The sequence below is a fragment of the Lissotriton helveticus genome, chromosome 2_1, assembly GCF_964261635.1.
Source record: "Lissotriton helveticus chromosome 2_1, aLisHel1.1, whole genome shotgun sequence".
Classification (NCBI taxonomy): Eukaryota; Metazoa; Chordata; class Amphibia; order Caudata; family Salamandridae; genus Lissotriton; species Lissotriton helveticus.
This window is the reverse complement of record NC_136059.1, coordinates 809244669-809257854: the sequence shown is the minus strand read 5'-3', so window position 1 is coordinate 809257854 and position 13186 is coordinate 809244669. Positions and strand designations below refer to the sequence as shown.

At 41.0% G+C, this 13186-nt stretch overlaps 1 long non-coding RNA gene across 2 annotated transcripts in view; it reads left to right on the top strand.

Annotated features, from left to right (window-relative positions):
- Positions 1–1910, top strand: part of LOC144819515 (uncharacterized) — a 509138-nt gene extending 507228 nt beyond the window's left edge. The window contains exon 3 of one of the 2 annotated variants that reach the window (XR_013607419.1): positions 1038–1910. This is a non-coding gene — a long non-coding RNA (uncharacterized LOC144819515). Of the gene's footprint in view, positions 1–729 lie in introns of both variants that reach the window. The other variant, XR_013607418.1, reaches the window with a different exon arrangement.
- Positions 1911–13186: the final 11276 nt, after the last annotated feature.

Sequence of the window (13186 nt, the reverse complement as noted above, 5' to 3'; positions counted from 1 at the left end):
AAGCTAAAAAGTATCAACATATACAGTCTATGGACATACCTTGAACAATTCGTATGATCTACACTAGTTGACAATTTCTTATGAGTTCTGGTTGATAGTGTCTTGTACTGTTGAATTGTTGAGGGTTAGGTTCTTTGAATCCGCCCTTAATCTGAGGGAGTATAGGGAATTGTGCTCTCAGCCCCTTTTTTTTGCACCTTTTTCATTTATCAATACTGATAGGGATTTTTTAGACTGGTGCTGGCATTCTATGCTTTGATTCCCTCTTTTGCTTGTGTATGTTTTTGAGCAGTCAAGCACAGCTAACACCCTTAACTACTGAAATTAGTCTTGTCATATAAGTGGGACTTACACCATGAATTTTGAAGATAACAGGGAGGAACTACTAGACGATCTTTTTGGCAAAAAAGATGACACTAATGCCCAGGTATCAATGCCCAAAGTAAAGAAAGATGGCTTAAAGGACACATTTATAAAATTGGAAAAACTAAAGAAACAAGAACTCACTAAATGGTGGGATGGCGCAACCCTAAAGAAATACCTGGAGAATAGGCGCATCCCCAGAGGTCTTCGAATTCTGATATTTCCGAATTTTGAGGACCTTGAGCCAGAGTTACTGGGAGAATGGGAAGACGGTCTATATGCCGCTTCCTATAAAATGATGGACATACTAATTCGAAACTCTGAAGTGTAACTGTTTTGATAAACCTATTTCTTTACCATTTTTAGTATCACCGTCAAGGATTTACAAGACACTATCAACCAGAACTCATAAGAAATTGTCAACTAGTTTAGATCATACGAATTGTTCAAGGTATGTCCATAGACTGTATATGTTGATACTTTTTAGCTTTATAACAATAGAATGCTGTTCCTCCCCCCTGTTCCTCTTGTGAAAAAACGTACTGTGTAAAGAATGATAGTATTGTAGTGTCAGAAGACTTTGCCTTATAAACTGTATTGAAGTCGATGTATGTGGTTTTATCTTATTTTTGTAAATAATTGTAAATAGTTCCTTTTTATATGTACTTTTGTAGCCCTGAAGAAGTCCCTGGATGGGACGAAACGCGTTGGCGGTTCCAAAAGTGATGCTGTCACAAAGCTTTTAAAGATTGAATAATAAAGAATAACTGATAACTGAAAACATCAACTTTTTCGTGGAACTACATTTTCCTTGATTTATCTATTTGTAACAAATTGTGTTCAAAGTCTGCTGGGCTAATATGTACTGTTGAATTGTTGAGGGTTAGGTTCTTTGAATCCGCCCTTAATCTGAGGGAGTATAGGGAATTGTGCTCTCAGCCCCTTTTTTTTGCACCTTTTTCATTTATCAATACTGATAGGGATTTTTAGACTGGTGCTGGCATTCTATGCTTTGATTCCCTCTTTTGCTTGTGTATGTTTTTGAGCAGTCAAGCACAGCTAACACCCTTAACTACTGAAATTAGTCTTGTCATATAAGTGGGACTTACACCATGAATTTTGAAGATGACAGGGAGGAACTACTAGACGATCTTTTTGGCAAAAAAGATGACACTAATGCCCAGGTATCAATGCCCAAAGTAAAGAAAGATGGCTTAAAGGATAAATTTATAAAATTGGAAAAACTAAAGAAACAAGAACTCACTAAATGGTGGGATGGCGCAACCCTAAAGAAATACCTGGAGAATAGGCGCATCCCCAGAGGTCTTCGAATTCTGATATTTCCGAATTTTGAGGACCTTGAGCCAGAGTTACTGGGAGAATGGGAAGACGGTCTATATGCCGCTTCCTATAAAATGATGGACATACTAATTCGAAACTCTGAAGTGTAACTGTTTTGATAAACCTATTTCTTTAACATTTTTAGTATCACCGTCAAGGATTTACAAGACACTATCAACCAGAACTCATAAGAAATTGTCAACTAGTGTAGATCATATGAATTGTTCAAGGTATGTCCATAGACTGTATATGTTGATACTTTTTAGCTTTATAACAATAGAATGCTGTTCCTCCCCCTGTTCCTCTTGTGAAAAAACGTACTGTGTAAAGAATGATAGTATTGTAGTGTCAGAAGACTTTGCCTTATAAACTGTATTGAAGTCGATGTATGTGGTTTTATCTTATTTTTGTATATAATTGTAAATAGTTCCTTTTTATATGTACTTTTGTAGCCCTGAAGAAGTCCCTGGATGGGACGAAACGCGTTGGCGGTTCCAAAAGTGATGCTGTCAAAAAGCTTTTAAAGATTGAATAATAAAGAATAACTGAAAACTGAAAACATCGACTTTTTCGTGGAACTAAATTTTCCTTGATTTATCTATTTGTAACAAATTGTGTTCAAAGTCTGCTGGGCTAATATGTACTGTTGAATTGTTGAGGGTTAGGTTCTTTGAATCCGCCCTTAATCTGAGGGAGTATAGGGAATTGTGCTCTCAGCCCCTTTTTTTTTTTGCACCTTTTTCATTTATCAATACTGATAGGGATTTTTTAGACTGGTGCTGGCATTCTATGCTTTGATTCCCTCTTTTGCTTGTGTATGTTTTTGAGCAGTCAAGCACAGCTAACACCCTTAACTACTGAAATTAGTCTTGTCATATAAGTGGGACTTACACCATGAATTTTGAAGATAACAGGGAGGAACTACTAGACGATCTTTTTGGCAAAAAAGATGACACTAATGCCCAGGTATCAATGCCCAAAGTAAAGAAAGATGGCTTAAAGGACAAATTTATAAAATTGGAAAAACTAAAGAAACAAGAACTCACTAAATAGTGGGATGGCGCAACCCTAAAGAAATACCTGGAGAATAGGCGCATCCCCAGAGGTCTTCGAATTCTGATATTTCCGAATTTTGAGGACCTTGAGCCAGAGTTACTGGGAGAATGGGAAGACGGTCTATATGCCGCTTCCTATAAAATGATGGACATACTAATTCGAAACTCTGAAGTGTAACTGTTTTGATAAACCTATTTCTTTAACATTTTTAGTATCACCGTCAAGGATTTAGAAGACACTATCAACCAGAACTCATAAGAAATTGTCAACTAGTGTAGATCATACGAATTGTTCAAGGTATGTCCATAGACTGTATATGTTGATACTTTTTAGCTTTATAACAATAGAATGCTGTTCCTCCCCCCTGTTCCTCTTGTGAAAAAACGTACTGTGTAAAGAATGATAGTATTGTAGTGTCAGAAGACTTTGCCTTATAAACTGTATTGAAGTCGATGTATGTGGTTTTATCTTATTTTTGTATATAATTGTAAATAGTTCCTTTTTATATGTACTTTTGTAGCCCTGAAGAAGTCCCTGGATGGGACGAAACACGTTGGTGGTTCCAAAAGTGATGCTGTCAAAAAGCTTTTAAAGATTGAATAATAGAGAATAACTGAAAACTGAAAACATCGACTTTTTCGTGGAACTAAATTTTCCTTGATTTATCTATTTGTAACAAATTGTGTTCAAAGTGTGCTGGGCTAATATGTACTGTTGAATTGTTGATGGTTAGGTTCTTTGAATCCGCCCTTAATCTGAGGGAGTATAGGGTATTGTGCTCTCAGCCCCTTTTTTTTTGCACCTTTTTCATTTATCAATAGTGATAGGGATTTTTTAGACTGGTGCTGGCATTCTATGCTTTGATTCCCTCTTTTGCTTGTGTATGTTTTTGAGCAGTCAAGCACAGCTAACACCCTTAACTACTGAAATTAGTCTTGTCATATAAGTGGGACTTACACCATGAATTTTGAAGATAACAGGGAGGAACTACTAGACGATCTTTTTGGCAAAAAAGATGACACTAATGCCCAGGGATCAATGCCCAAAGTAAAGAAAGATGGCTTAAAGGACACATTTATAAAATTGGAAAAACTAAAGAAACAAGAACTCACTAAATGGTGGGATGGCGCAACCCTAAAGAAATACCTGGAGAATAGGCGCATCCCTAGAGGTCTTCGAATTCTGATATTTCCGAATTTTGAGGACCTTGAGCCAGAGTTACTGGGAGAATGGGAAGACGGTCTATATGCCGCTTCCTATAAAATGATGGACATACTAATTCGAAACTCTGAAGTGTAACTTTTTTGATAAACCTATTTCTTTAACATTTTTAGTATCACCGTCAAGGATTTACAAGACACTATCAACCAGAACTCATAAGAAATTGTCAACTAGTGTAGATCATACGAATTGTTCAAGGTATGTCCATAGACTGTATATGTTGATACTTTTTAGCTTTATAACAATAGAATGCTGTTCCTCCCCCCTGTTCCTCTTGTGAAAAAACGTACTGTGTAAAGAATGATAGTATTGTAGTGTCAGAAGACTTTGCCTTATAAACTGTATTGAAGTCGATGTATGTGGTTTTATCTTATTTTTGTATATAATTGTAAATAGTTCCTTTTTATATGTACTTTTGTAGCCCTGAAGAAGTCCCTGGATGGGACGAAACGCGTTGGCGGTTCCAAAAGTGATGCTGTCAAAAAGCTTTTAAAGATTGAATAATAAAGAATAACTGAAAACTGAAAACATCGACTTTTTCGTGGAACGAAATTTTCCTTGATTTATCTATTTGTAACAAATTGTGTTCAAAGTGTGCTGGGCTAATATGTACTGTTAATTTGTAACTTTGCTGACTTTAGTTACAAATTCAACTTTGCAAAGTCTCACACTGCAGAGTGCACAGTGTTGTTTCTGGGCTAAGAGCTCAACAATGAAGGTCGAGGATTGGCTCCTCATTCTTGGAGAAATGCGCACAACTGCACGCTCCTACAACTCTGAAAAAGTTACAGTCCTTGCTGGGATTTTTTAATTTCGGGCGTACATACATTCCTGAATATGCCCAGCGTATCAAGCCTTTGTATGCTTTGATACAACCTACATTTACCAAATCTTGCTGGCTGCCAGAACATTCAGCTATTTTGCAATCTTTGCAGGCTGATCTTCTAGAATCTAAATTCTTACTGACTCGTGATAACCACTCCAACCTGGTGATAAGGATCATGCCTGGGGCGGTGGGTTTCACTTACCTTACGTTTAACGAAGGAGACACAGTACCTATTGCTTACAAGTCACACTTGTACACTTCGGCAGAAATGCGGTTTTCCACTATGGAAAAAGTTTTGGCAGCAGTGCAGATGGCGATTCTTAAGGAACGTGCACTGTCGCAGGGAAAATGCATGTTGGTTGTTACCCCGTATCCTGCACTAGAGGCAGTGACGAAAGCCAGTGTACCGAATTCTAAAGCTATGCACCCACGGTGGATACAATGGGCAGCATCATTGACGTCTATTTATTGACATTTATTTTTGATGCCTCCCTATAGTCGCAAGAGTTTTTGGAGTATGAATTTGTCCATCTTGCGCCTTTGACTATGCAGCCTTTGGAGGATTTCCATTGCATAATATAGACTGATGGTTCAGCTCAAGTTGCGCATGGCTCTAAGCTCGCATACGTTTCAGCTTGCGCCATTGTGGTAGGTGCCATGGTGAATGATGAGTTCAAGTCCAGGGTCGCGCACACTCAGATTTTAGGGGACTGCACCGCACAATTGGCAGAGCTTCGTGCTCTGATGCTTGCATTGGAGTACACTGATCCTAGTGTGACGACACTTATTGTGAGTGATTCTTACTACTGTATCCAGTCTTACAACGAAAACCTGTTCTTTTGGATTCATAATGATTTTCGTGATTCTAAGGGTAGCACAATAAAACATAAAATGATCTGGGTCCGAGTGGCTGAGCTTAAAGAGCAGGTGCCACTGGTATTTGTAATTCATACTCTCGGTCATCAGCGCGTGGGAGTTCACACTGTTGGCAATTCTTTGGCCGATGAGGCCGCATAATCAGCAGTATCGACATATTTGGTTGCGGCAGTTACACGTTCCAAAAGTAAGATTGATGATGATATCTTGGCAGCCATTGCTGCGACTGAGAAGGGAAGTAAATATCCTAAGGGGTTACTTCAAAGTATTCATACCATTTAAGTCCTGATAAAGTTCCCTATGTGAAAATACCAGACGTTGGTGAAAGGTAAATTCCCAACGCAGACCGCAGGTCCTCATTGATTACAGCTGCCCATGAAGGTGTTGCGTCTGCGCATGCGGGCGTTTCGGCTACTGTATCTCAGTTATAACAACGTTCCTGGTGGCGGGGACTGTACAAACAGACGCGTGATTATGTCCTTCAATGTGGCATTTGCCAGCAGATTAAACCTTCAACTGCTGCGCGTCCGCCCCTGGTGTATGTCATTACCATGCATGCTTTTACAACGCATGCCTTTACAACGCAACTTTCACAACGCAAGTCGTTACAACGACTTGCGTTGGGGGGTGCTGGATAGTGAATAGTTTAATTTACTATTCCAACTCCAGTCCCCGTGGATAGTAGGGAAGGTTTTGGATAGTAAATTAACTATTACCTATCCTAGAGCGCCCCCAGCGCAAGTCGATGTAACGACTTGTGTTGTAAAAGTTGCGTGGTAAAGTTACTGCGTTGTAAAAGTTGCGTTGTAAACGCTGTTCCCCGTCCGCCCCAGACACAGTTGTACATTTCTAATAAACCACTTGGTTGTGTTTACTTAGATCACGGCGGTCCTTTTTCTTCTGATACTGAGTATAAGTACATCTTAGTGGCAGTTGATTCATGCACACACTTTGTGTGGGTGTGGCCACACCGCAGCGCTGATTCACGAACTGTCATAAGGGACTTGCGTGTCTTTGTAGGGATTTTTGCCTGTGGTACCTTCCATTCGGATCAGGGTCTGGCTTTCGCCTCTTAGGCGTATAAGGATACCATGACTTGTTTGGGGTTCAAGTCAAGTTTTCATTTCCATACAGACCTGAGGGTAATAGTGTTGTGGAACGAATGAACCGAGATTTAAAGCAGTCTTTGACAGCTAGAGTTATAGGCACTGGCAGGAACTGGCTGGCCCACCTCAATAGCGTGCAGCGTGCTCTAAATAATCTCCCTAGAAGGTCTCTGGGTGGGCGGACCCCATACGAAATGCTCTTTGGTGTCAAAATGTTTGTCCCGGACCTTGACGGTCTAGACAAGGCGGCGGTTGCAGCCCCCTTTGACCTAGATGAACATTGCCATGTTTTACAGAATCTACAAGAGACGAGCGACAGTCTTTCAAAGGATCACTTGCCCTCCACCTCGGATGATGCGTTGCAGATCCCGGTAGTTGGCTGGCTACCCCAAGTTGGAGAACTGGTACAAGAGAAGATCGAAAACAAGAAAGAATTTGGTCCCTCTTATTGAGCTCCAGTTCCGGTGCTTGGTGTGAAGGGCACAAGAACAGTCATTTTGCCATCACTTCCAGGTCGTAAGGAAAACAGGTGTATCTCCATTGACAATGTCAAGATACACAGAGTGGCCGATTCTTCTTAGTATGACACCGGCAGTCTCATGTCCTTCGATTTTGAGAAATTCTGTTTTGGCGCCGGCTTCTGATCCAGTGCCTGATGTTGCCCTCGAGATGCCTTCGATTTCTAGTCCTTTATTAAGTACACTGCCTGGTACTCAACTTGATGAAACTGACTACACTTACCCAACTGACTCATCGATGCCTGATTTGCAAACTCGCTTGGCTACAGATTCCAGATTTTCATTTGACACTGATTCACAAACATCGAGGAAACCTTCAAAGGTTTCTGCTTTGGCTAAATTGTTTAAAAAACATTTTTTGATTCCCCCTTGGACCTACATTTGGTTGGTGCTTTTTTTCAGTTTACCTTTTCATGTCAATTGGCTTTGTGGTGTATTTTGTTCGGCTTGTCAATGGACACTATGTCGAAGAGAGAACATGCATTCGACATATCAATGGAACATTGGCTCCCCATTCCTCATCACACAGATTGAAGAGAGACTTGGCTTTTGTTAACATCACTGCTTGGCCTGTTTTAGATGGGATTGTATGGGATGCTGTTCATTTTCAAATTCATGGGCCCACTGTGGTTATAAATGTCCCTAATGTGCTTAGAGTTTCTATGGGGAATGTAATTAAACAAAATATACGCTCTGATGGTTGGGATGTTCAGGCCGTAGAAGCCTTGTTTTCTGATTTAAAATATTATGCTGCCTTTAATGCTGAAGATTTGCATTTAGAATCTGCTAATTAGGGTGATTTATATTGTTACCAACATTTTGGCAGTCATTACCTCCATAAAGCTAATACCAGGAGGAACACTGTCATTTATACGCAATGGGAACATTGTCCAACTCCTATACAAGGCAGTTCTGCTTCCTTTTTGAAGAGGTTCACTTACTTTACTAATTTTAATCAGTCGAATCCCAAAGCTTTTTATTTTAAATGTACTGAAAAGTCCACATCCAAAGTTAGACTTACCAATACTAAATTATTGTATTCGAAGTCCTTTCTACACCAGTTAGCTGTAGGAGGCTACGAGTTGTGGAAGGAGACCATTGACCTTAAATCAGTTTGGGGTCTTAAAAGCTGGCAAGTGCAAGGCACTGAGGCTTTGCACCGTGCATGCCTCATCCCGAACCATATGTTGTTCTTGAATTCTACAATTTCACAGACAACATGCTTTGGATTGGCTACTACTAAAAAATTAAATGGTCCTTCTTTTCCTGAATTGGAAGAATATTCCGGTTGGAATAAATGCTACTAAATTTTCTATCAGAGAGTTAACAACTCTGTTGCTGAATTCTTCCATTAACATATCCAGTTTGGATCCCAAGGGTTGGTTGCTCTGGCACAGAAGTGCTGATTCTTGCCAGCATCGTTTTCTGGGTTTGGCTCAAGGCTTTACACAGGTCAGGGTGGATCCCCTTTTTGAAAATGGCCATTCTGTTACTACCTATTCTGTAGGCAAATTATGTCAGAATTGGCTCAAACATTCCACTTTGGCGTCGGTTAAACTACATTTATCTAAACTGATCTGAATGATTTTATAAAGGGCCCGGCTAACGGCAGATCTAAAAGATGGATATATGCTATTTACAACGAAGTCTGGAAAACGTCCCAGATTGAGGCGGCTACCCGCATTAGAGCTATAGATCAGGCTAATTTAGAGAAAGTGCTAGCAGTTGTAGATAACAGCATTAATACGCTTTCTTCCCGCATTTAAATGTTAGACAATATTGTATCATCTGTTGTTGATATTGTGCAGGATGAAGTGTCTGTTTTGTACCATGGTCAAAATCAATTGCGTTCCATCATGCAGTTTGCATGGACTTTGCAAACCTTAAAAGCTGCCAAAGGGCCATGGCATTGCATGAACACATCATCATTGCTTGCCCCGTTTAATTTGACTGATAAGCAGCGTTTGCTGTCAATGAAAGATGCTTCCTTTTCTATGTTACACATTGAGAGGTTGGAACCATTACCGTTTTCTTTCGCAGAGGCCAATTCAGCAACGTGGCTTATCCACGGGTTAATAACTCTCCCGTTTCCTCTATTCAAGTTCGAGGGGTGTATGAAGGACTTTGCAATTGGTAGATATGAACCTCTTGGAAGTGCTTATCTCCATGAAGCTTGGTCGCTTCCATTTACCTATAGATGCCTTAGGGAGGGTAAGGAAGTTTATTTGAATGGTGAAGATTGCACTGAAACACCAGATGTGTAGACATATCCAATGACATTGCTCTTGTGACCAGAATGAGCCGAATTTAGCCTGTATTTTGAAAGGTAAACCTGTGCCTGCTATCGTGCCCACATTCACATTACTGGCAAACTGGAGTTATTTACTTTTAAATAATGAAGATTGGTGTGGGTTAGTGGCGGGAATTGCTTACGTGGTTACCGTCAGTGAACGTGTGGTTTCCTGTAAAAATGTAATGTATCCTCCCCCGCATGGGAAGCTTGATGTTTCCATCTGGCCCACGATTCCGACCTTGAAAGCAGAGTTCAACAAGATGAGTCGCATAAGAGCTCTATTGTCCCAGAAAGAAGTTGCCCTCACATCTGCTCGTGAGACATTCGTCCTTCACGTGGCAAACACCCGCACAGAGGTGCATGCTTTATTAAATACTGATTTGCCCTTGCATTTCGGTGAGTTAATTCACACTATCTTTAATGCATCCTCCCCCACGGGGCTGGCCCACTTTTTTAAAGTTGTAAGCAGTGGCCTTGTAACTTCTTTTCAAACTATATTCGGTGTCTTCCCGGCTTTCTTTCATTCGATTTTTCCAGCCTATTTGGTAGATTTCCCTTACTGCTGGCTCTAGCTGCAGGCGTTCTTTTACTGTTTTGTTTAATTCAAAATGGATGCACGTCCTGTGTTTCAAGAAGAGCTGTCACGACTGGTGCTGTTTCGCAACAGAATGCTTGAGTACTATGGAGCGCTGCCTCTTGCTACTTTGAGTGCGGCTTATGGATTATCATTTCGATTTTCCTACTTTACATGTGTCCAGCCTGTCTTTCATTGCCTGAGTTGCGATTTCGACTGGGCCCTGGATTTCTGTCTCTGCAATACGGTATCTCCCGATGTGGATTATAGTCAACTTATGAGCCCCTTAGTTGCTCATGAATTGCTTTGTTCTGATGGAGGGATTATGGCCTTTGCAGCGATGCATGGAGTTCTGGGTTGTTGGAATGTGTCCGCAGAGGCACAAGATTTCTTGGCACACAGCTTCATTGAAAACCCACCGAGTTGTCCTCTGATGGTTGTCAGGACTCCCAGACTCCAGATCAGAGTAATAATGCAGAAGAGGGGACATCACTGCATTCCACGAGCAAACAAATATGGCTGGACAGAGTTGACTGGGAAATGGCACCTTAAAATGGCCGCCAAAACCGAGTTGAGGTCAGCAGTCTAGTGTTCCGCTGTAATCACAGCGGAGTCCAGGTGAAGCTCGCGCTTGCCAAGAACTGCGCACTTCACCGAGAGTTTCACTGTGACAGGAGTGTTCTAGTGACAGGAGTTAAGTAAAGTGAAGTTCGTGTCTAAATACCATAAATAGTTTTCCGAATAAATAGTCTTCATTTAGGAAGAGTTCTAGGTCAGTTTTCAGAAGAAGTTCGGAGCTCCGAGAGGGAGAGAACAGCGTTTTCCGTACGGCTGAGGCAACTCACTGCTTGACTGAAGTACGGCGTATCTCACCGGAACATCTGTGAAGACAAGAAAGAAACAAGCTAAGTGATACTATTCTTAGCAACATATTTAACGTCTCAAAATAAGTAACAGTTCTATGTAAAAGGGTAAATACTTACCAAGTTATCCAGTGGAGAAAGACAAGACAGCATTATTGAAGAACCTGTAAATCAAAAAACAACAGAGGATTAGAAAAGAAGGAGTTTGACTAAGAATAAAGATGAAAGACCAAATCAATAGCAAGTTAGAATACATACAAATATACTTAGATTTTTTCAGTGAGTTAAGATAAGTCTAACAATAGTGTACCTGTATTGCAGACTTATAGAGGAGGACAGGCAGAACAGAAAAGGCTGCGAAGAAGACAGAAGGATATCGTAGCTGTAAATAGGAAGAGGGTCAAAGGCAGAAAAGTGAGTAAGAACCTATAGGGAGAGACTAAAGAGGAAAGGGTGTATAGAGAACTAAAAGAAATCCATTTTTGAATTACAGAAGACAAACACTGCCAGGGCTCGATAGAACACACCATAAAGAAAAAACTTAGTGAAGTCTTAGAAGAGGTGCTGAGTTTCTGGAAGTTAAGGGTAAGAAGAACAGAACAGTGGAGAGATAAATAAAGACAGAATAGAGTAGATTTGGGGAATTAAATATTGTCCCTTGCCAACAGGTACACCGACGGTGTGGTCTGCAGGACGGACAACCAGAGGAACCTACCAGAATGGTCTCTTCTCTCTTTGTTATTTTATCCACTTTCCCCCTTTCCCCTACGATAGCATACTTAGAGACTTGAGTTATTAAGCTCTGGGTTGCTGTCCGGGTGGATTCGGGATCTAGCATCTCTGTTCCCGTGTATCCTTTTGAAGTAAAGTATTGTTAAGTCTGACAGAGTGAAGTGCCCAAGTTGCATTTTACACCCGAACAGAGATGGCAAGGGGAATAAACGTACAAGAGTTAGGAGCAATTTTAGACACCATACAAAAGGAGTTGAGCGCGGTTCGAGAGGAGAATCAAAACCTTAGGATAGAAGTAGTCAGCTCCAGGAAAGAGACAGCAGAGTTAACGCAAAGACTTAGACACCCTTTTGATTCGGGGTCAGAGGCTAGAGCTCCACTACCAGAAGGTACGAATAAAATGACAACTCAGGTGATACATTCCGTGTAACCAGTTATCCCATTAGCAGCACCAGAGAGATTTAGTGGGGATCCACAGAAGGCCCAAATATTCATCACGCAGTGTTCATTACATTTCATGTGCCGCCCTTCAATTTTCCCAGATGCGCAATCTAGGGTTGCCTTTGTGTTATCGTTTCTGAGTGGGGATGCAGCGTCCTGGTCTTTGCCCTTGATCACGAAAGATGACCCGATATTGCGTAACTATGAAAGATTCAAGGAGGAGTTTCTTCGAATATTCGACAGACGACGAATATCTCAATCTGTGGACAATGAATTGCTTGACCTGAAACAGGGAAATCGAGATGTGGTCTCTTATTTAGCTCAGTTCAATAAGCTTGTGGTGGAAACAAACTGGCTTGAGAGCAAGAGAGCAGCGGTATTTTACCGTGGGTTAAGAGACGAGCTAAAGGATGTGTTGGCTGGAATACCCAACAAACCTGCAGAAATCCCTGCATAAGTGGATTTGGTTTTGGAGATTGATTTCCGTCAGGGAGAAAGGAAAGGCGAAAAGAGAAAAGATTTTAAATCAGTGGTTCCAAGATTTGATCGAGTCAGGCCGGAAGGAGGACGGCCTTATGAAGGTCAACAGGTGGTAGAACCCATGCAAATCGGAACGATACGAGGCCCTCCCCGAAAGAAGAGAAGGAGAAAAGAAGAACTAGCAATCTATGTATGTATTGTGGTTCCGGAGGTCACTTAGTGAGGAATTGCCCAAAAAAACCCAAGACCAGTTTCAAGCCGAAGGAAAACTAATAGCACCACCTGTTGGAGGAGTTGAACAGGTGGATGCGATTTTAGACAAAACTCCAGGAGAACATAGAGTGGCCAATACCCTACAGTCCGCCGCTCCACATTTAATTAAATCAATGAAGGTTACATTTAGACATGTGACGTTGGCGGAAGTTTCCGTAATGATTGACTCAGGGGCCACGGGGAACTTTTGTGATTGAAAGTTTGCGAGTAGGATGGGAATCCA